Here is a 24,493-nt window from a genome sequence, read left to right as displayed (position 1 = left end):
TATTACTGAGTTGATTAAAACAGGCATGTCTTCAGAGTTTTCAGCAGTATATAATACACATGCATAACTTTTCCTACCTAGGTTAATTGGCAACATAAGCATATTATCTCTATATTATGAAATTTGTCAACAAGAAAAAAAAAGTGATGACCAGCTACTTAGTATCTTATTTTTATAAGAAATCCAAACATAATTGCTAAAAGTAAGTGAGTTAAAGAGATTTAATATTCCCATGTAAAATATGTCTTTTCTATATCAGAAGGTTTTAACATTCTTATCAAGAATGAAAAGCAGAGGCTGAGGGAAATCTTTACAAACAAAATTTTAATTCTCAGTCCTAGCCAAAACCAGCAAACCAACAAGCAAACCAAAAGCACATAAGAGGATATAGATGAAATTTTGCCTCGTCTTCGGTTCCTTATTACAGAGAGACTAGAAATTTTTGGAACCATTGGTAAATAGGTTATTTGCTACATTGATAAACTGCACCATGAAAAAGTACATGTTTCTAGAAATAATTATTCATATATTTGCCAATCTAGAGGTTGTTGGTATGACAGAGAGTTCCCAGTTGCTCGCTTCCTAGCGTTTCCTGGACAGTAAGGTCACTAAGAGATATGAATTCTAACTACTATATGTACCTAAAATTACTAGAAATGATAAGGAAAACAATTCTATACACGAATATACAAGAAAGCTAAGATGTGCTCATAGTAAGGACAAGCTGTAAAGTATAGGATGTTTTGTTTTGGTAAGAAAAAAAAGTAATTTTTATTCTAAAATAGAATGACTATTGTTCCAAAATGAAAAGAGAAAAACATATAGGACAAAAACTGAATGGATGGGAAAGTTGTAGAAGGTATGTAGAAGATCAATCTTGTGAAAGAAGTTTTATGCATGATCAAGCTGGCTTCTAGAAAATGAACATCAATATTAAAAGTATACTGATGCAAAACTAGAATTTGATCCTCTGTATTAAAACAACAAGGCTTCTTAGAGTATTGGTCTACCCTTAATAGAAAATTGTAAAAGGTCTTTACTTTCTAGATAATTGACCTAGAAAACAAAGATTTTATGTTTTATCAAGTTAACTTCCTGTGTTTCATGTTGTTTTTATTATATTTTTGTTCACTTAAAAAAGCTGAGTCCTCCTTATTAAAAGAGCTAAGTTTTCTACAACTATATAACTTGATTTCCCTTTGAAGGCTTTTAATGACCTTGGTTAAATTAATTACTGCTGTTCACAGTGACCTGGGATTCTATTTTGTCAAGTGTTTTAAATGTTTGATATTTTTGATAAACTTCCCAGAAATCTAATTATAAATTAGGTATTTTTCTTGACCTCAAATTAACTTTAGGATGTTTTAGATGGGCTTTTTGATATATTTCCTTATAAAAGGAGAGATATTAAACTAACTGGGCTTATTTGATATATTAAATTATATGGGAAACATTGTTAGTTAATAAGTAATGCTAAAACTTTAAGTTATATTTGTTTGGATGTGTTATTAATATGTGTTTCAGCAATTATAAGAAATTCTTAGAAATCTAATAGTCCTGGTGTAACACTATCAGTCATAATTCCAGTGATTATCTTAAAAGGTTGTATGCAGCAGAAATAACCATACTTCCTTGTCAGGTGCATCATTATAATAATAATAATAATAAACTTTCATCTGATCTTAAATTATAGCTATTTTAAGTGTTGTCATTAACAGATGCTTATTTGCTTATTCAAATACTTTCCTGAGCAGCTATAAGCCTAAAGTTCTTTATCTTCAAAAAGATTCATGGAAGGAATGATGACAAGTACAAGTATCTGATAACTTTAAGGTCTTATCATTATATTGAGTAAGAATTTCTAGATCTCTAAAGAGGAAACTGATTATTCATAAAATTGCTAACCCAACACCAAGCAGAATAAGAATTAATGAAATAGCTAAGAAATAATTTCACAGATTTTCATAAGTCAGCCACTACTGAAATTGTTGTTATGAAATTTGAATGAGGTCCATAAGAATGCATCAAACCAAATTACTTATAATAACATTATAACAAACTGTGCTATACATCTGAAATGGAGAAACAAAATTGGTGTTTAAGAGGACGTAATTCTAATGTTAAACATGGATTAATGGAGAGCAGGAATGTGTATTTTATCCTTCCTGAATTCTTAAACTTTCTAGTAACAAATGTTCTGCAATCAGTGACTCATCGTGGTAGAGATACAATGACCTAAATTATGGAAAAACTGGGGGACTGTTCTAAGTTTACTAAAATAATTTATCACCAATGTTTGGATTATCAAACCAATTATTCTGGTAAAACAACAAAAATCTCAGGTGATATAGTTCCAGTACCTGCTGGGCTATTTGAATACTTACAGATGGATTTTATTAAACTGCCATCTTTTATGCAAGTTTTCTGCTTGTATAGAAGCCCTCCCATGCAAAAGGATGATGCTGTAATAGTAGCTAAAGGGTTATCAGAAAACATCCTTCCCTTGAGGGTCATAGTTTCATAATGAAGTCTCCAGTGATGGAGTTAATTGTTTTACTAGAAAAGTTGTAAAATAGTTAAATAAGGTACTATAAATGCAAGGGCATTAGGCAAAGTTAACTGAATTGATTGACTTGCCTTGGGTAAAGGTATTGCTGATTGACAGCAGTCAGATCCACTCTCACTGGAAAACATAGGTTCACCATTTCTGAAATAGTTACTGGAAGGCCTATGCCCCTAATCATAGAACCTTATGTGTCTCCCACTCTTGAAACGTCTGCCATGATTCAATAGTTCAAAGCTTTAATGCATTACACTAAAGCATATTTCCACCAAGTAAAATAAGCTCTTTGTGACCCACCTACTGATGACGACCAGATCTAAAACCCAGATAGTAGCTCTTTTGGAAACAACACCACATAAAGACTGCTCCTGAACTCTGTATGAAGAGACCATATCAGGTTCTTCTCTGCAGCAAAACTTTAGGGCCTAGAGACTTGGATCTGCATCTCTGAACTCAAAATATCTGCTCCAGACTCCTAAACAATATGCCTACTGGATACCCTAAAGTAAGACCGACCAGGGAAGTTTTTCCTCAAAAGCAGATGGCAACCTAGGCATTGACAACTTTCCCAAGATCACAGATCGAGACTTCTCTTCCATCATGGAAATCATACCTTTATTCCTTCTTTCCCTGTTTTCTGTTGTCCTAATCCCTTCTCTTTCCTTACAAGAAAATCTATGGGACTCTAACTTGTGCATGGCTTTAGCTAAGACTTATACTCTAACAGTAAACTGGAGACTTTGTTGAGTTTGTGTGTTAATGCCCCCAAATCAGGAAAAAATTTACTAATGAATGCCATTACCTCTCTGTGTTCCCAATGAGAGTCACCCTGAATCCACAAAAGTAGAGTGGAAAGTTATCCTTGATATTCTAGATATCACTGCTACTTGTCTTTTTAAATTCACTGAAAATCATACCCTTACCTTTCCAATTAATATTCTAATTGCCATCAAACATAGAAAACCTGCACAAATGATGCCAGCAAAATGTATATTGTCCTCCAAACATCATGTAATCAAGATTTGAAGATTACCTATGAGATTATGCATAATTGGTTGTATAATGTTACTTATTTAAATCTAGTAAGGTCTCTAGATATGGCTATTCACCCTTCCACTCTGCTACAAAGAGACCACAAAAAAGTAAATTCCCACTGGACCTTGTTCAGAAGCTATGCAGACTTATGGATGGATGAATTTAACTGACCTCTGTTCAGACCCCACTAGATGGCCCTCTTTTCCAGCTCTCAGGGGCCTATATCAAGTCTGTAGAGAATCTGCTTATTCTTTTATACGTCTTCACTGGCTTGGATCTTCCTATTTGACCTGGCTCACTCCTGCCTTCTGAATAGCTTTCTCTGAAAGTCTTAATAATACCTCTGATAATCAGAGGTGAAAGCGGTCAATAACCAAAATTAGTATAACCCTTGAAATAGGTTAAGATAACTTAGTGTCTACTGAGTAAAGATTTAAATGGAGATTCTGGGGGCTCACGCTTGGTGAAAGTGAGGTGATGGATGCAATGAAATTTCAAACTAATCTATAAATTGGGAAAAATCTTGGATTTTATAGCAAATCAGATCTTCCAGGGTTCAGATGGGTAGAAGCCCTTCTCTGAAAAGTGAATGAGAACATTTGTGCTCAACAGAATTACTTAACAGAACGTCACACCGCTTTAGATATCTTCTATGCCCATGTTGGGGTTTTGTGTATGGTTTTGAACAAAACTGAATTTGCACTTATCTTTTCCTTGATTTTACTATACAAGAAGTTTTATTTCAAAGGTGGCTGCTACTGCTATTTCTCTAAATACTGTCACCAAATACATCAAGGAAATTTCTCAGGGGGAAGAAACACATGATGTGTTTATGAGAGCTGATAACAGCTACCTTGCAAGCATCCTAAATAGTGGATGGAAAGGTTGGCCCTTCCAAAGTTTTTAAATTTTCATCCCTTTTAGTGGGTCTCCAGGTTACTATGCCTTGTGTTACCAGGCTAATGACAAAAAAAAAAAAAAATGGTACCTTTTAAAATCTTAAAATCAGGCCATTTTACAGCAAAGTATAGTCCATAATTGCCATCAGGCCCCAAACAAAGAGTATAATCAATTGGATGTATATATTATTGAACTATCTTTATTTTCTAAATTTTGAATCGCTTTTTTTTTTCACTTTGGGTCATGGAGACTGTTGTAAGGGATGCACTTTAGTTTCTGGGTATTATCTTCTAGATAATACTCATCATAATAGTCTCCCTGATGTGTGATATCCTCTCAAGAATCCTAAATGCTTGTACGCAGCCATCCTTTGCACATCAAATGGTCTCATTATAGTTAGAATAAAGCATAAAATATCATTTAAATAATTTGCCATTGTGAGTTTCATACTGAGATTAAACAAGTTAATTATGATAGTGACAGAAAGTGATATCAGTGCCCAAGGTTTTGGTTAATCTTGCAAAATTGAGAGGCTGCCTAAAAGGCGGGAAAGCATGAAAGTTGTTTCACTAAAGTTTGGCTTAATGCTACCTCCGTTTGTAGTGAACTGTAGCCTAACTTAACGGGTAAACATACTGGAACCTAGCTTGAGAGTAACAAGCGACTGAGTCTCAGTCAATCATAGCAGCTGAGCTTTCAGCCAATCACAGCTGCAAATTCTCAGACATGTCCACATTAAGTAAATGCTAAGCTGTGACAAATCAGGCTACTTCTGTATACCACTTCCTTTTTCTTTTCTTTTTTTTAAAATTTAAAAAAATTTTTTACTTTAAGTTCTGGGATACATATGCAGAATATGCAGGTTTGTTACACAGATATACATGTGCTGTGGTGGTTTGCTGCACCCATCAACCCGTCACCTAGGTTTTAAGCCCCAAATGCATTAGGTATTTGACCTAATGCTCTCCCTCCCCTTGCCCCCCACCTCCCGACAGGCCCCAGTGTGTGTTGTTCCCCTCCCTGTGTCCATGAGTTCTCATCAACCCAAATGCTCATCGATAATAGACTGGATAAAGAAAATGTGGCACATATACCCCATGGAATACAATGCAGCCATATAAAAGAATGAGATCATGTCCTTTGCAGAGACATGGATGAAGCTGGAAGCCATCATTCTCAGCAAACTAACACAAGAACAGAAAACCAAACACTGCATGTTCTCACTCATAAGTGGGAGTTGAACAATGAGCCACTTCCTTTTTCTGACTATAAATACTGCCTGCCCACTTTGCTGAGTAAGCTCTCTGGACCTTTACTGATTTAGTGTGCTGTCCAACTCATTGATCATTTCTTTGCTCATATAAACTCTGCTAAATTTAATTTGTCTAAAGTTTTTCTTTTAACGCCTGCCTGCATGGGGCAGGCCATAAGATGCATTAGCTTCTCTGCCATCATTGAAAGAAGATAACTAATTTTGGAGCATAGACCAATGGCCAGGAATGATGCTGCTCAAAATTATGATCTCAGATAGGGGTATACATGGAGGGCCAGAAAATCTTTATTCTGAGGTTGTGATTGAGACAAGGAGTTCCTGGCCAATTTTGCAGGTATGTGTACAAAATACCAGCATGAACTGAAAGGGAAGACTTAAAAATGGTCTGAATTTTTAATGTGCTCTCCTACCAACATACAGATCAAGAGAAGGAATAAATCTTGTCTTGTGTTGGTTGAGCATACCCTCTATAGAGTCATTGGATGACACTGGAAGCACAGCAGTGACCTCTAAGAACCCAGGTCTAAAAATAAAAACAACTATATATATATATATATATATATATATATAAATTGAGCGGAGATAATATTAGTGGCTGCATACCACAGTGGAAACAGATTTCAAGGAATTAATCTAGGCAAATTATAAAACGAAAAACAAGAAAACATACAAACTAAAAAGCTAAAAAAAACAAAAACGTCAACAACAATCTTTATGAGAAAAGATTAGAAACTGGAATTGCAAGAGTATAATGTTTAAAATATCTAGTTTTTAACAAAACCGAAAAGAGATGCAAAAAAAAAACCACAGAAAAGTGTGACCAATATAAAAAGAAAATTATTCAAAATATCCAAATTGACCAATATAAAAAATCAATTAAAAAAACTTTTTACACTGTCATGAGAAAGTAGCAAAAGTCAATATAAACTACATTTTAATATTCTATTTAAAGATGTTAGATTTAGTAGGAAAAGAGCTTAAAATGGCTGTTTTAAACATGTGCAAAGAAATAAAAGAATCATGCTTAAAGAACTAAAGAAAAACAAGATAACAATAAATGAATAGAAATTCACAAGTAGCAGATAAACATTGCGTAAAAGGAAAAATGAAAATGTCAGAATTGAAAATTACAAAAACCGAAATAAAATATTCACTAGAGGAATTCAGTGCAGCTTTGATTTGGGGAAAGAAAAGAGTAAAATTATTCAGCCAAAAGAACTAAATGAAAACTGTTAAAGAACAATAAACAGTCTCAAAGATCTCTGAGATAACATCAAACTTGCCAACACATATATAATGAGATACTCAAAAGAAGAGAGAATGAAAAAATATTTGAGGAGTGATGGATGAAGACTTTCCAAAGTTCATGGAAGCATCAATTTACATATCCACAAAGCATTAAGAAACCCAAGTAGATTATATGCAAAGACATGTACACCTAGATATATTACAATCATTCTGTTGAAATCCAAAGACAGAAAACTTAAAAGCAGCAAAAAAAAAAAAAAAAAAAGTATCATGACATACAGGTGAGCATCAATATGATTAGTGCCTGACTTCTCATCAGTTACAATGGAGGCCAAAAGCCAGTGACATGACATAATCAAAGTGCTGAAAGAAAAATAAATCTGTGCATGTTTGATCGTCTCTGATGTGCATGTTCTAATCCTTGGACCCTTATGTGTAATGTTAATGACAAAACAGAACTAAAAGTACAAATTAAGTTTATCAACTGGCCTTAAAATAGTGAAATTATCTTGAATATAAACAGTGAGCGTATGTAACTACAAGGGTCCTTAAAAGTGGAAAAGATGGCCAGGTGTGGTGGCTCATGCCTGTAATCTCAGCACTTTGGGATGCTGAGGTGGGCAGATTACGAGGTCAGGAGTTCGAGACCAGCCTGGCCAACATAGTGAAACCTTGTCTCTACTAAAAATACAAAAATTAGCTGGGCGTGGAGGCACATGCCTGTAGTCCCAGCTACTCGGGAAGCTGAGGCAGGAGAATTGCTTGAACCTGGGAGATGGAGGTTGTGGTGAGCCAGTCATGCCTCTGCACTCCAGCCTGGGCAATAGCGTGAGACTCCATCTCAAAAAAATAAAAATAAAAATAAAAGTGGAAAAGGTGACAGAAATTAAGGTCAGAACAATGTGGTCTTGGAAAAAGTCACCTGGCAGTTTTGGCTCAGAAGATGGAGAAAGGGGAAAATAAGCCAAGGGCACTAGGAGCTGGAATGGCCATAAAAATAGATTGTTCGCTAGAGCCTACAGAAGGAACTTGGCCCTGCTGACAACCTGATTTTAGGCCAATGAGACCTGTATGAAACTTGTTACCTGTACAACTGTAAGATAAGACATTTATGTAGCTTCAAATCACTAAATTTGTGGTAATTTGTTACAGCAACAAGAGAAAATTATTATAACCTGTGTTATGGACTGAATATATGCCTCCAAAATTCATATGTTGAAATTCTAACCCCAATGTGATGGTATAAAGAGGTGAGATCTTTAGGAGGGGATTATGTCATGAAAGTGAAACCCTTGTAAATGGGATTGGTGCCCTTATAAAAGAGACCCCAGAGAGCTCTTTCAGCCCTACTGCCCTATGAGGACACAGTGAGAAGAGGGTTGTTTATGAACCAGGTAGGGAGCCCTCAGCAGGCACCAAATATGCCAGTGTTTTGACCTTAGACTTATCAGCCTCTAGAATTGTAAGAACTAAGTGTTTGTTGTTGATGTTTTCCACTCTGATATTTTTGTTATAGCAACCTAAATGAACCTAGGCAATCTGTCAATCAAGACTTCCCTACTCAACAAAAATGTCCTTCAGGAATTACACCAATTTAAGAAAGGGTGATGGAACAATTGGATATCCATATGGAAAAAGACCCTTATACAAAAATTAACTCAGAATGGATCATAGACTTAAAAGTAAATGATATTACTTTTAGAAGGTAATATAGGAGAAAATCTTCAACATTTTGCATTAGGCAAATATTTTTTAGATATAAATCTAAGTGCATGGGCCATAAAAATAAATAAATTGAATCTTACAAAAAGTCAACACCTTTGTCCTTCAAAAGACACTGCTAACAAAACAAAAAATTAAGGAACAGGCTGGGAAAAAATATTTGTAAAATTCATATCTGAGAAAAATATTCACATCCAGAATATACAAAGAAACTTACACTTCAAAATAAGCTTCAAGAAATTTCAAAATACAGAAGAAACTCAATCAAAAAATGGGCGGTGAATTTGTGTAGATATATCACCAAAGCAGATAGATGAGTAGCTAATGGGCATGTGAAAATATGCTGATCTTTATTAGTCACTGGGAATGTGCAAGTTGGAACCACACCAGAATACTATTTTATACCCACTTGAATGATGTTAATTAAAAAAAAATTATCACAACTATTTGTGGGGATGTGGAGAAATGAAAAGCTTCACGCAATTCTGGTGGAAAAGTGGACAGACATGCACACTTTAGAAATTTGTTTGACATTTTTCATAGAGAGCTAAAAATAAATTTATCATATAACCCAACAGTGTCACTCCTGGGTGTGTTTAGTCAGGAGAAATTAAAATATACACCCACATAAAGATTTGTGTACAAATGTTCTCAATAGCATTACTAATGGTGAGAAGGGATCCCAATCCTAGCTGTCATTTACTGTTGGGTTGATGGACAGAGTGTCGGTATCTCTGCAGTACTAATGCTCAGCAGGGTGCAAAACAAATTGCTGGTGTGTATATAACACAGATAAAGCTCACAAGCATTATGCTTGGTGGAGGAGACCACAGGACAATTGTAGAATTCCTTTTTCATAAAATGTGTAGATGAAATTCTATGGAGATGGAGAGTGAATTAGTGCTTAGCTTGGGTTGAGAAGTGAGGTAATAAGGAACACAATAGATCATACTGGGGTGGTGAAAATGTTCTAAAATTGTTTTATGACAATAGTTGTATAACAATGTAGATTTACATTAAATACTTTGAGTTGTGCAATTGTAGTGGTTGAATTATATGATAAGCAAAATTTACCTCCATAATTTTGTTTTTAATGAAGGCAAATGAAGATATTCCCAGAAAAAACAGAACTAGAAGGATCTGTTGCTAGGGACACACCTTAAAAAGTGTACTAAAAGATCTTCCGATTGAAAGGGAACAATTCTAGCTGGTGACTAAAACGTGCAGAGGGAAACGAAGAATACCCTAAATAGTAAACTTGGATGCAAATATAAAAAACTATATAAATGTATTTGTCTTTTTTCTTTAAGCTACCTTAAAAACATGAAATTGCATAAAACAATAATTATGGCCCTGTGTTACTGGACTTATTTATTTATTTATTTATTTATTTTGAGACATGGTCTCACTCTGCAGTGGTGCAATATCAACTCACTACAACCTAGAACTCCTGGGCTCAAGCAATCCTTCTGCCTCAACCTCCCTAGCTGCTGCGACTACAGGTATGTGCTACCATGCCCAGCTTATTTTTTTTAATTTTTGAAGAGAAAGGGTATCACTATGTTGCCCAGGATGGTTTTGAACTCTTGGCCATAAGTGATCCTTCTACCTTGACCTCCCAAAGTGCTGGAATGAGTCACTGCACCCAGCCTGGACTTATATATAGATGTCCTATATGTAACAATAATAGCATATAGAATAGAGGAGGAATGATGCTGCAGTTATATGTTTTAGTGGAGTTAATGCAGTATTATTCTGAAGTAGATTATGATAAATTAAGATGCACATTTTAATCCTTACAGCAACTACTGAGAAAATAATTTGGAAATATATAGTTAATACATAAGCCAAAAAATGAGCAAACGAATGAAAATGCACACTATAAAATATGCACTTAGCATGAAACAAGGCAGTCAAGGAGGAGCAGTGGAACACAAAGACAGGAGAATAGTGCCCTAAACATATGCAAATAAAAGTCCATTGCAATGCTGTACCAGCCAAACCAAAGTCATCTTCAAGTCTAATCCAGTTTAAGAAAAGCTTGTGTTAGGATCCTAACTCCATCACTTTCTAGCTGCATTGCCTTAGGCAAACTATGTATTTTCCCAGTGTTCCATTTGTTTAATAGGGATGATGATATCTTCTTTATGGAACCATTGAGATGATTATATGTAATTAAAATTTAAAGAGAATGTAAAGTGTTAACACTCTGCCTAGTATTTTATAGATTCTTATTAAGCAGAAGCTACAATAATGTTCACTATAATGATGAATGCCACTATTGGTGGTTGTTTTGTTGTTATTGTATTATTGTTATTATTTTACAGTCAAAATCCTGATTTACTATTCCTAAAAGCATCTATCCCAACATAGAGGAAGGGGAAAGAGTTAGCCTGCTCTGTTTGATTCTGTATTGGTATGAATAAGATCCATAGTTCTTCGTGATATAAATGTTTCTTACCATTCCACAGCAGTTTTGAGTATGGGACATTAACATTTTGTGTGATGTGGGGGATTGTTTCAAGTAGGCGCTCTATACATATAATAATGTTTTGCATTGTAACTCTGATCCCTCACTGACTGCATATGACTCTAAGAGGTATTACAAAATCTCTTATTACATGAGGATTTGAAAGAGGTATCAACTGTTCTACCCACGGTATTAGTTTATAAAGACCTTCATGATAATTCTTATACTCATAAACAATCAAAATAATAGACAAGATTCTATAAACTGTACTCTCCCAGAAAGCATAAACTTACTTGTGGTAAAAATATGATTAAGTGCTTAACAAACACCTGTTTTATTTAAGCAGTAACAAATGCATATACATCCACCACTTGTTTGTAGAACACATTTATTTAGCGGAATTGCCAACTGGGGGGAAATTGCATCTAAATACCACTTAACAAATATCCTTGTTCTCTATCCTTGTTCTCTAAATTTCCATAAGAAAGACATTAATGAGAGTTTGTTCATTACAAAACCTTGCAGCTGAATTGTCTGGGCAATAAAAGGGAAATGGCATGGATCATGAAAGGGATCATGTCACAGTGACCAAACTGAAAGCCCTTGACAATTTCCCACTCTGATGTCCAGATGTCAGATAGTCTTCTGGGTCCTGGATGCCTCCAGCAAAGGGTGTCCGTAAAACATTCTAACGTTCATAGTGGATGGCTGGCTTGTCAGGTGGGCAGTCATCACAGACAACCAAGCTGCTCTATATGAAGATTGACACATCTACTAAGTGCAGCGGGCCTTCTTCTGGGTATGATGATGATCAATCAGTTAAACATTACTGTTAATTCAATGGTCTTCTCTTCAGTTGTTCATCTGGTACAAAATTTCACACTGTAAAATAATCGTGACATTTTCTTTGTTATGACCATATGCCAAAACCCTTCACTTACCAGATAATTCAGCTGTGAGGCACTGCTACAAATTTACTATCATTAAGATTCCTCTTTCTTTTTATTATTATACTTTAAGTTCTAGGGTACATGTGCACAACATGCAGGTTAGTTACATATGTATACATGTGCCATGTTGGTGTGCTGCACCCAGTAACTCATCATTTACATTAGGTATATCTCCTAATGCTTTCCTTCCCCCCTCCCCCCACCCCACGGCAGGCCCTGGTGTGTGATGTTCTCCTTCCTGTGTCCAGGTGTTCTCATTGTTCAATTCCTACCTATGAGTGAGAACAGGCGGTGTTTGGTTTTTTGTCCTTGCGATAGTTTACTGAGAATGATGGTTTCCAGCTTCATCCATGTCCCTACAAAGGACGTGAACTCATCATTTTTTATGGCTTCATAGTATTCCATGGTGTATATGTGCCACATTTTCTTAATCCAGTCTATCATTGTTGGACATTTGGGTTGGTTCCAAGTCTTTGCTAGAGCAGAGATTCCTCTTAGTGACATTCAAAAGGTCCCAAATGGGGCTGATCTCCAGAATCATCAGTGGAGTTTTTGAAAATACCAAATCTTGGGCACTACTTCAGACATACTTAATTCCTTTGGAGGGGCTCTCAGGAAAAGGTATTTTATGATGATCAATAGAATTTGTCAAAATATACTACAGAGGAAAAAAAACTCTCTATAGCCTGTAATTTTGATATACTGTTTCATTGATACTTGGAAGAAAATTCCATTGCCTAAGATTTGCTTCTTATCTGAGCCCTGACGATGTACTTGTTTGGAATAATTCAGGGAGAAAAGTTGGGCAGAGCAGGTAAAAGACCCTTAAAGTGAATAAATTTGAGCCTTCCACTTGTACAGACATTTCAGAATTGTTAATTAACTCTGTAATGATTATTGGGCCACAACATCCACATTGTTGGAGGCAGGTGTCCATTCTACACACAAGGGGTCATACTTACACTTTTAGTTGCCTGTTACAACAAGAATTTTCAAACTGTTTTCTGCCAGTGGCTGCAAGTCTACACGAGTGCCTCAGAGCCACAGCTAACATTGAGAAGTGTCACACAGATGGGAAACTGAGCCCACAGCTAAGCCCATTGCCCACAACTTAATCCAGAGACAATCTATTCTTACCAGGTTTTATGTTAGGAAAGTTTTAAAAATAAGTATTTGAAAACAATGTTCTAGAACAATTAGCCTCCAGAGTCTTTACCTAATCAGACTCCCAAGAAGTGTACATTCCTACCTTACTTAAAAAGATTGGAACACTCCATTACCTAATCTTTATGTCATTCAATTTGTCTAGCTACACTTTTTCCCTGGGTGATCTTAACCATTCTCTGGCTTAAATCATATTACCTATATAGACTCAATATGTTGATGACTTTCAAATTTATATGAGTAATGCAGGCCACTTCACTGAGCACCAGATCATCCTACTGCCTATTCATAATCTTCTCTTGGATGGCTAATATGTTAGTCAGCGTTCTCTAGAGAGACAGAACTAATAGGATAAATGTATATATGAAGAGGAGCTTATTAAGGAGTATTGACTCACATGATCACAAAGTAAAGTCCCACAATAGGTCATCTGCAAGCTGAGGAGCAAGGAAGCCAGTCCGAGTCCCAAAACCTCAAAAGTAGGGAAGCTGACAGTGCAGCCTTCAGTCTGTGGCTGAAGTCCTGAGAGCCCCTGGCAAATCACTGGTGTAAGTCCAAGAGTCCAAAAGCAGAAGAACTTAGAGTCTGATGTTCTAGGGCAAGAAGCATCCAGCACAGAAAGAAAGATGAAGACTGGAAGACAGCAAGTCTGCTCATTCAACTTTCTTCTGCCTGTTTTATTCTAGCTGCACTGGCAGCTGATTAGATGGTGCCTGCCCAGATTAAGGGTGGGTCTGCCTATCCCAGTCCACTGACTCAAATGTTAATCTCCTTTAGCAACACCCTCACAGACACACCTAGGATTAATACTTTTCATCCTTCAATCCAATCAAGTTGATACTCAATATTAACCATCATAGTGATAACTACCTCACAATATCTTTATCTTTCTCCATCTTATGTAACACATCCAGAGAGCAGCTCTTCTCTACAGAGTAGCCCAAGTGGTATTTCAAAAGGGAAACCAAATTGTGTCATTGCTGTACTTAAAACTTTCTGATATCATAATAGTTAGAATAAGTTCAAACTCTACTTGTAATCTACAGACATGTAAGGTACACATGAATCCTTCCTGCAGGGGCATTTTGCTGGTCAATATGCTATTTCTTGGCTTTAGACCCACTCTTCTATATGCTTCCTTATAAAGCTGGGGATAGAACTATGCTAATTACATTACTATTTTGCTGACTGGACTGGTAGTTTAGTAGAGTAGTCATTTAAGACACCATTATGACAAAGGTTGGGAAACAGTACTGTTGAGAGAAGTCAGGGACCCCGAACAGAGGGACCGGCTGGAGCCGCGGCAGAGGACATAAATTGTGAAGATTTCATGGACATTTATCACTTCCCTAATAATACTCTTATAATTTCTTATGCCTGTCTTACTTTAATCTCTTAATCCTGTTATCTTCGTAAGCTGAGGATGTAGATCACCTCAGGTCCACTGTGATGATTGCGTTAAGTGTACAAATTGATTGCAAAACATGTGTGTTTGAACAATATGAAATCAGTGCACCTTGAAAAAGAATAACCGCGATTTTAGGGAACAAGAGAAGACAACCATAAAGTCTGATTGCCCGCGGGGTCGGGAAGAATAGTGCCATATTTTTCTTCTTGCAGAGAGCCTATAAACGGACATGCAAGTAGGAGAGATATCACTAAATTTTTTTCCTAGCAATGAATATTAAGACCCTAGGAGAAGAATTGCATTCCTGGGGGGAGGTCTATAAATGGCTGCTCTGGGAGCGTCTGTCTTATGCGGTTAAGGACTGAAATACGCCCTGGTCTCCTGCAGTACCCTCAGGCTTATTAGGGTGGGGAAAAACCGCTCCCTGGTAAATTTGAGGTCAGACTCGTTCTCTGCTCTTGAACCCTGTTTTCTGTTGTTTAAGATGTTTATCAAGACAATACATGCACAGCTGAACACAGACTCTTATCAGGAGTTTTTGATTTGCCCTTTGCCTTGTGACCTTTGCTTTGCCCTTTGCCTTGTGATCTTTATTGGCCTCAGAAACATGTGATCTTTGTTCTCCTTTTTGCCCTTTGAAGCATGTGATCTTTGTGACCTACTCCCTGTTCATACACCCCCTCTCCTTTTGAAATCCTTAACAAAACTTGCTGGTTTTGTGGCTCAGGTGGGCGTCACGGACCTACCAATATGTGATGTCACCCCCGGCTGCCCAGCTGTAAAATTCCTCTCCTTGTACTCTTTTTGTTTATTTCTCAGATTGGCCGACACTTGGGGAAAGTAGAAAGAACCTACCTTGAGATATTGGGGGCGGGTTCCCCCGATATCTGGTGCATGGGCTGGGAACAATGGTTTCTGTCATGTAGAGTGCAATTTACAAACCTGCTAGAGCACTCATTTTCAAACTGCTTTCTGAAGATGCCTTCCTGTCTGTGTAAGCACCCCAGTAGCTACAACAATGGTAAAGAGAGTAATCAACAGATAGGGCTTTATGAGTCTACAGAGAAGATTTGTTCTTACCTTACAAGTGACCAATTTATTTCTCTCATAGCCAGAATATGGAAAGGAAAATGGAAGGGTTGACGCTTATTAATCTCCCTAACAACCCATTCACAGAATTTTTTGGTTTCTGTTTCCACAGCTTTGAAAGCTGTTGATTTGCAGGTCCTACTTGTCAAGAGAGGAGTATTTCCATCAAGGAACCCAACAGTGATTTCATTGAACTGGAAGTTGAGATTGCTTCCTAGCCATTTGGTTCTCCACATGACATTGAGCCAATATATAAAGAAGAGGGTTAACATACTGGTTGAGGTGACTGATCCTAATTACCAAGGAGAAATTGAGCTGCTTTTAAGTAATGTGGGATAGAATAGAGGACCTGTGTATTCTCGGGGGTGGGTGCCTTTTGATACTTCTTGTCTTGTAGCAATCATAAAAGGTATAATCATTGTGGAGTCAGATAATTTGAAAATGAAGGTTTGAGTCACTTCACAAGATAAAGAATCTTAGGAAAAGCTGAGGTAAAGAAATCATGGAATGGGTAGTACAGATGGAAGCAGGAAGTAGACGTTGAAACTATTCATCTCAGAGACTCATCATTAGTTATAGGAATGAAGGCAGTATCAGTTATGAGTAGTTTCTTCTATTATTATGTATGTACTTTTGTTTTTATTAATGAATATGATATTTCTTTTCTCTCCCTTCTGCCATTTATTATCATAAATAGGATGGTTCTAGTGGTTAACATTATAATTTTGTGTTTAGTTTCAAGAACATTAAGATGGGACTGTTACTAAATTTGGGTAATTATTCACACCTTCCAGACACATACACTGTGACTATCATCTAGCAATGAGTGAAATGACCTGGGACTTTGGGTCTCCCCCTTAGAAGAAGAGGATGAGTATGTCTTAATGTGTTCAAAGAATAATTATTAGGAGAAATTGTTTGTTGGAAGTATAAATTTGTTACTGTCATATATAGCTTTGGATATATTTAGATGAGATACTGACTAGCCAAATGGGTGGACTCTACTGCTTACCAAGCTATTGTCTCGGCTCTACACCTGCCTTCCCCAGGTTGGGTGCTCCAGAAGCAGACACTGAGACTGAGTGTAACAAGCAGGGCATATTAGAAACACTAGTAGAAGGAAGGGTGGGAGGTAGGACTGGTATGAGGGAGAAGTTGAGCCGCAATAATTGTAACACAGAAATGGTAAAACTCTGCCTAGTGCCCTGTGGAGCTCTAGTTGTATAGAGCTCATTACAGTTGTCTCACAGTAAGCCAAAATGGTGAAGCCTTTATAAGCTGGTGAACAGTCATCAGATATAGGCTATCCAGGAATGGCCATGTTCTTCAATGAAGCATCTTTCAGTAGCCATGTTCAGCTCTGAAGGAACTACAGATGAGACTGCTCATAACACTCCCAGCTGCTGATCTGAGCAGTGTGGCCATATTATCCTCCTCTACCTTTATACTCAGTTTGTGAAGCTTGGGCTAGAAAACCATATGTTTTGCCTTGTCATATGGTTTCCTATTATGTTCTAATGAAGAAGAGTACTAGAGGGAGACTATAAGAGAGAAGGAACTTATGCGTTTCTTATGCCTTTCTTTCCCTCTTTCTTTCTTTTTTTTTTTTGAGATGGGTTCTCACCCTGTTGCCCAGGCTGGAGTGCAATGGCACGATCTCGGCTCACTGCAACCTCCACCTCCTGGGTTCAAGCAATTCTCCTGCCTCAGCCTCTCAAGTAGCTGGGATTACAGGCGTGTGCCACCACACCTGGCTAATTTTTTTTTTTGTATTTTAATAGAGACGGGGTTTCACCATGTTGGTCAGGATGGTCTTGATCTCCTCGTGATATGCCTGCCTTGGCCTCCCAAAGTGCTGGGATTACAGGCATGAGCCACCATGCCCAGCCCTCTTATGCCTTTCTCTTTTTTTTGTCTTTCTTTCTTTTTTGTTTTTTTGAGATGGAGTCTCACTTTGTCACCCAGACTGGAGTGCAGTGGTGCGATCTGGGCTCACTGCAAGCTCTGCCTCCCAAGTTCACGCCATTCTCCTGCCTCAGCCTCCCGAGTAGCTGGGACCACAGGGGCCTGCCACCACACCCAGCTAATTTTTTTTTTTTTTTTTTTTTTTTGTATTTTTAGTAGAGATGGGGTTTCACCGTGTTGGATGGTCTCAATCTCCTGACCTCGTGATCCACCTGTCTCAGCCACCAAAAGTGCTGGGATTACAGGCGTGAGCCACTGTGCCCAGCCCTCTTTATGCCTTTCTTATTGTGCTTGCTGTTTTCAGCAAATTTAGTGCCATCTAGCCAAACTTTGCCTCAGCAAATCAAGCTGTGTCATGGTATAGACTAATTCCTAGGTTTAAAATATGAAGCAGAGAAATGCAAATATTTTCAGTCTAGCTGCTAGCAATTACTAATCATAAAAAGGTAGTAACAAAGTTTCAGTAAAAGCTTATAAAACTATTTCAAGACTTTTAATACTAATCCTGTGTGAAAGAATAATATTCAGACCTAAGTCAGTTAATATCTCAAATCAAGGGAAATCCTTGGGCACATTAGATTACTTTATTCACTTTTGTTTGAAAGACAACTACATTATTTCTCCTTGATTTTTATCTCTGACTGGAATATAATAAAAGCATAACATTAAGCTTAGGTGAGATGAGTTAACTTTCTCATAAAAAGCTTAATTAATTTTAACTTCAAATTTTCCCTATACTAGTTTAGTGGTCGGGTATATTATTATTACTTCCATTAAATGTAACCAATGTCACTTGTTGATTACCTCTAATATTTCAAAATTAATTAAGAGTCTTAGAAATTGTTTTATGCTGGCATTAAGTAACAACACAGTTTGCTTTAAATTAATTTATAAAATACAGAAATAATCTGATAATGAAGGAAATATATGTGCTTACCTCCAAAGACCATTAATAATTACATTGAATTAATTTTGCAGTTTAATAATATATTTAATTATCAATTAACCAATTTATTACTTAATTTCCTGTGGCATAAAATTATCAAAATCTATGACAAGCAGTGAAGGATATTTCTATTTCATTATGTACTATTTTTTGTGCCACTTTGTTCAGAGAACTGTTGCACTATCTATAATTCTCAAGTTAGTAGGTCATAATTATGCAAACCAGAACAAATTCTTTAAATAATATGCTGTTCCAGCTGATCTCTCTAATTTTGTTAAAAGAATCATATGGCAAACCAGAGATACTCCAATTTAGACAGCAAAGAAATCAAATCCTCAGAATAATTTCCCACTTGAGCACCATGGTGGACAGCCTTTAAGGTGGTCCACTTGAGTCTTACCTTGCAGTAGCCACGCTTCTATGAAATGCTTTCCCCTTGTGGGTGGGTGGGACCTTTGACTTCTTCATAAGAAGTAGACCGTGGCAAAGGTAATAGAATGTGAATGATTAAGTGTGCTTGAATATATATAGTGCTTATCTTGCTACAGTTGTGCTCTCTCTCTCTCCTCGTTTGCTCTCTCTCTCTTTCTCTTTCTGTCTCTCTCTCCTTTGCTGGCTTTGAAGAAACAAGCTTGCATAAATCCTATAAATATCCACAAGGAAATAAATTCTACAAATAACCAGAGGGAACTGGGAAACAGATCCTTCCCCAGTTGAGCCTGTAATGAAATCTCAGCCTGGCTGGCACTTTGATTCCAGCCTTCTCAAGCACAGGAGTCATCAGACACAGATGAGTTGCACCTAGACTCTTGGTCCACAGAAACTGTGAGATAATAAATATGTTTTGTTTTAAGCCACTAAGTTTGTGGTAATTTGTTATTTCAGCATAGAAAATAATGTAAGCATTGTGTAAGTGATCTTAATAGATTATGCCTTGCAACTTCTCACAAGCTTAATATATCATCAGGGCACTTACAGATGATGACTCTAGAAACTGAGATTTAAATCAGTACTTTTTGCAGTAGGAGACATCACAACTCATTTAAGGACTCTAAATTTGAATTTTGTTAATTCTAATAATATTTATAAATAAGTCAATTTCTTAATAGTCTTGCTGTTGGAATCTAGGATTATTATAAAACAAATAGAAATGATAGCAATTAATGTTAGAAACAAATATCTGGGATGATGGTCAGATATTATATTGAGTGTTTTCGCAACCTTTTTTAAAAAATTATTTTACATAGGTTGAGTACCAGTCTTCTTTTCTGCCAGGATATAAATGGGCAAAACAACTCTGCAACCAAGGCAATATTAGCTATGTTATATTTAAAAATATATCTTATTTAATTGGGTATAATTGTCCTGCTGTTGAGAAACAGGTGTCATATTTTGAATGTGGGAATGATGACTATGACACAATAGTCTGTTAGTATCACAGTGCTTATGAAGTCACAGCAATTTTGGTGGTGAATTCTGTGACCTTAGAGAAATGAGGAATACCTGCACATTATTGATACTGCAGACAAAATCTCATGGAGATAAATTTTCTGTTCTTGTTTCTTATCTCCAGATCTTGATGCATTACTAAAGAGAGGTATAATAAAACTCTGAAACATTACAGGCCAGAGAGAAAGCAACTTGTATTTCTTATGCTTATCTTCAGATTGTAGTTAACATTATTGCCTTAGCATTTGTGCCGCCCTATATGACTTTTGATTAACCCTACAAGGAAGTTTGAATGTATTTATTATACTTTTTGATAGGCCTAAGTAGATATTTCAAAATATAAACAATATAAGTGCTCAACTTCATAGATTCACAATAAATATTGTCATTTAAAGTTATTTCACTTGGAATTTATCTGAAAAGTCTTTCCTAAAATTGAAATATTAGTTAAAGAAATACAATCATTGAATATACAAATGTTGCTTTTAATTATGTTTGCTATTTTATTGTAATTTCACTGTCTGTAAGAATTTTAGTAAGCTTTTTACTAAGCAACACATTCGATTTATTTCTTAACACAAAATTGTAATGAGAATGATCAACAGCGGGGAATGGAGAAAAGTTATATTACATGTTTGGCAACATTCTGAAAGATACTGAAGAGGTTTTAGTTGATCTTTATTTGATAAATATTTCTATTAACTGACCTTCCTTTGATACATTTGGCACCTTTGGGCTTATTGACTCCTTAATATGTTGAGTAACATCTAAAATTGAGAAGCTTATTATGTGCTTCTCAACCATGTTACTCATTGTTTCTGATTCCTTTCAACTCTGTATGTCAGAGATTATTAGGAAGGTATTTTTGTTGCTTCTAATTTTTATCAGGGGATGGTATCTGTAAATTAAAAGAATCACCAAATATTATAAATAAATTGCACAGATATCTGAACATAACAAGGTTATTTGCTTTTCAAGAAAATATTTTTAATGTAAATTTTATTATTTACATTTTTATTTTAAATTTTTATGGGTACATAGCAGGTGTATATACTCATGGTGTCAAGAAAAATTGTTTTAAAAATTTCTTGAAAGTATTCAGCAAGAAAAACATTCATATCCAAACACATAAGCAAAAACCAAGTTTTTCTTTGTAAACTTAAAGAAATGAATATGCTCCTAGGATTTCTGAGGGAAAAATATAGTCAACATAAAAATTCATATCTAGGTAATCATCTAATTCATGTTGAAGTTGAATGGAAAATTATCAGATATCCAGCAGATTTTCTACATATGTACTTTGTTGAAAATCTATTACTTAAAGAAGTACTCTAGCCAACCAAAAATTCTCAAAAAAATTCAATACAAGTAGGAAATGTTACTTTAACAAATGGAAGTGATAAAACAAACTAGGAAAACATAGTGTTAAGTCTAACTTACTATTACTAATATGATTGTTTAAATGTTAAAATATAAAACAATTCCTTACAAAATAATGCATATAAAGTGAAATTATGCCAGGGCTGAATCTATTAATAGCTTATATATATAAAATTCACAAATTGTGTGGAGGAAATATGGCAAAAATATCTTAATGAAAGTTAACTAAAAATACACAGTTTATTCTTATCAAAATAAAGACGAAATAAACATGTTAAAGAATAAAATTCAAAACAAGTATGGTAAGTCCTAAATATTTCATATGGTTTAGAAATAAATAAGTGAAATATCTAAAAAGTAACAAAGAACATTCATTGAATATTTACAGGAGAAACAATAATGGAGTTGAATATAAAGAAATGTTCACTAAGATTTACAGAGAATTATAAAATCAGAATATAAATTGGTTTTTGCCTGAAAAAGTTTTTATTTAGTTTTTCTTATTATTATGTCTCTTTTTCTTCGTAGTAGCAGTTCCCACTATAAAAAAAGTTGTTTTTTTTAAAAACTATTATTTAAAAACTATATTCAGTAATGATATTGTCATGTCTCAGCCAGGAAACCCTTCCCATAGACAACCATTTTAAAATCTAAACAAAATATTTACTGTAAAGCTATCTGAAGACACTGGCTGATAAGTGACTAAGGCTGGAATAAACTGCAGGAAAGATTACTCCCAAAAGGCAGCAGCTGTGAGAGGTAAGAATTGCAAGTTCCTGGTTACGAAAAATATTAGAGCATTCCCCATATTTTCTGTTTCCAGTAGCAGAGAACAGCAGCATTACTGAATTGAGGTAGTGGAGAACTGAGAACATCTTCAGCAGAGATGAAAATCAGGGTAGGCTCATGGAAGTGAGAGAGCCACAGAAAGAATAAGACATAAAATTGACTCTGGATCCATTTTGTAAGCAGCCTTTTATTTTTTTTTCTCTATATGTAATCAGACAGTCTTACTCCTTTAATTGAGATAGTTCATTTACATTTATTATAATTAAAAATGTATTTTGGTTAAAAACTACCATTCTATAATTTGTTTACAATTAACCTGCATGTTTTATGGCACTTTCCTTTCCTTTTGTAGCTTTTGTATTAATAAAATCTTTCTATTTAACCTCTGCTATATAGACCTTTTACATAATGCTATTATATGACCTTGCTGAATACACACACCATACACACACACACATACATACAAACACTCTTTAACTGTACTTTCAGAAGTTACTGATGAGATTGAAACATGTATTCTTGACTTATACAGTCTAATTAAAATAATTACTTTTACAACTTCCCCACTAATGTTAGGACGTTAGAATAACTTAATCTATCCCTTCTAGACTTGTTTTTGTCATGCATATTAATTCCAAAATATTTTAACTTTTATGACATTATTATTTTATATTTATCTATATTTGCCAACATATTTGACTTTTCCAGTACTCTTCATTCCTTTCTGCAATCCTGTTTGTGACTGAAATCATTTTTCTTCAGTCTGAAAAAAGTCCTTACAGGATTGTTTTTATAATTCTATGCTGGCAATAAGTTTATGTTTGATTGGGAGAAATATTTTTGTTTTCATGTATGGAGCACGCTTTTGGTAGATAATGAATTTTAGATTGGCAGTTATTCTCTTTCAGCACTTTCATAGTATTATTTGCTTTCTGTCTTTGATCATTGGTGTTTGAAATTATTTCAGTCTCACTGTTGCTTTTTTTTAAAAAATGATGTATCTTTTTCCAAGAATTTTACGGTTTTTTCTCCTCATTTTTTTTAAATCAATTTAACTATGACTTACCTAGGTGGGCTATCTTTATATTTCTTTGATTTGGCATTTCTAGAGCTTCTTCAAATAAATGGTTGATTTATTTCAACCGTTTAAGAAAATTTCTAGCCATTATTTTTCCACCGATTGCTTCTGTCCCCTTTTCTTGCTCCTCTCCATATGGTACTCCCATTACATGTATGTCAGAATTTTTGACTGGATTCTATACATCCTTTCTGCATTTTTCATCATTTTTCATCCTTTACTCACATTGTACTTCAATTTTGACATTTTCTATTCATCTGTTTTTCAGTTTACTAATTTTGTCTTCTTTCATACCTAATTTCTAATCATCTATTGAACTCATGTATGACTTAACTTGAAATGCACTATATATTTCTAAAACTTCCTATTGATTCTTTTCACAAATTTACTTCTCTGGTGAAAGCCTCTATTTTTTTTCATCAATTTGTCCTATCACCCCCATAATTGTATTAAAATTTTAATCATGTTAATCAGTCATAAAATACCAACTTTAAATACCTTATCTACTAACTTCAATATCTTGATCAACTCTGAATCTAACTCTATTTTACGTCTTTTTTTTTTTCTGGTTTCTGTTATATGATGGTCTTGTTTCTTGGAATGCTTAGTAATTGTTTATTGACTGCTTGACATAGTGAGTAAGAATTGTAGAGAGACTTTATAATTTTAGCTTCCACCGAAGAGATGATTCACCCATTCCACAACTTGGCAGATATAGAGGGGCATAGGGAGGCTAATTACCTTCATCTCATCAGGGCTGAGCTGCGTCTACACTGGGCTGTAGTTTGAGTAAGGCTCTGGCCACGTACACTTTGCTCTTGGCCCTAGAGTTCAGCAGCTAACTCTTCCTTGATTTTTACCTTTACCAAGTACTCCCAGGAAAAAGATTGACTACAGAGTGTCAACTTAGCTCTCCCTAAATGACTTTCAATCCTATCTTCTGTGTTATTTGTCCCCCCTTACTGGTAAATCTTTGTTTTTAACATAGGAATTCTGTAAGAAATATGCTGATATGTTCACCACATGCCTTCAGGTCAATTTCTTGGCTTTCTATTTGATGCCAC

General features: G+C 35.5%; 1 long non-coding RNA gene across 1 annotated transcript in view; it reads left to right on the top strand.

The window, feature by feature from the left end:
* LOC129463951 (uncharacterized) overlaps positions 1–24,493 on the top strand; it is a 291,839-nt gene that overhangs the window by 144,021 nt on the left and 123,325 nt on the right. The window contains exon 4 of the long non-coding RNA XR_010115965.1: positions 10,139–10,243. This is a non-coding gene — a long non-coding RNA (uncharacterized lncRNA). The remainder of the gene's footprint in view (positions 1–10,138; positions 10,244–24,493) is intronic.

This window comes from Symphalangus syndactylus, chromosome 15 (assembly GCF_028878055.3).
Source record: "Symphalangus syndactylus isolate Jambi chromosome 15, NHGRI_mSymSyn1-v2.1_pri, whole genome shotgun sequence".
Taxonomy (NCBI): Eukaryota; Metazoa; Chordata; class Mammalia; order Primates; family Hylobatidae; genus Symphalangus; species Symphalangus syndactylus.
Note: the sequence above shows the minus strand (reverse complement) of the source record. Positions and strands in the feature narration are given on the sequence as shown.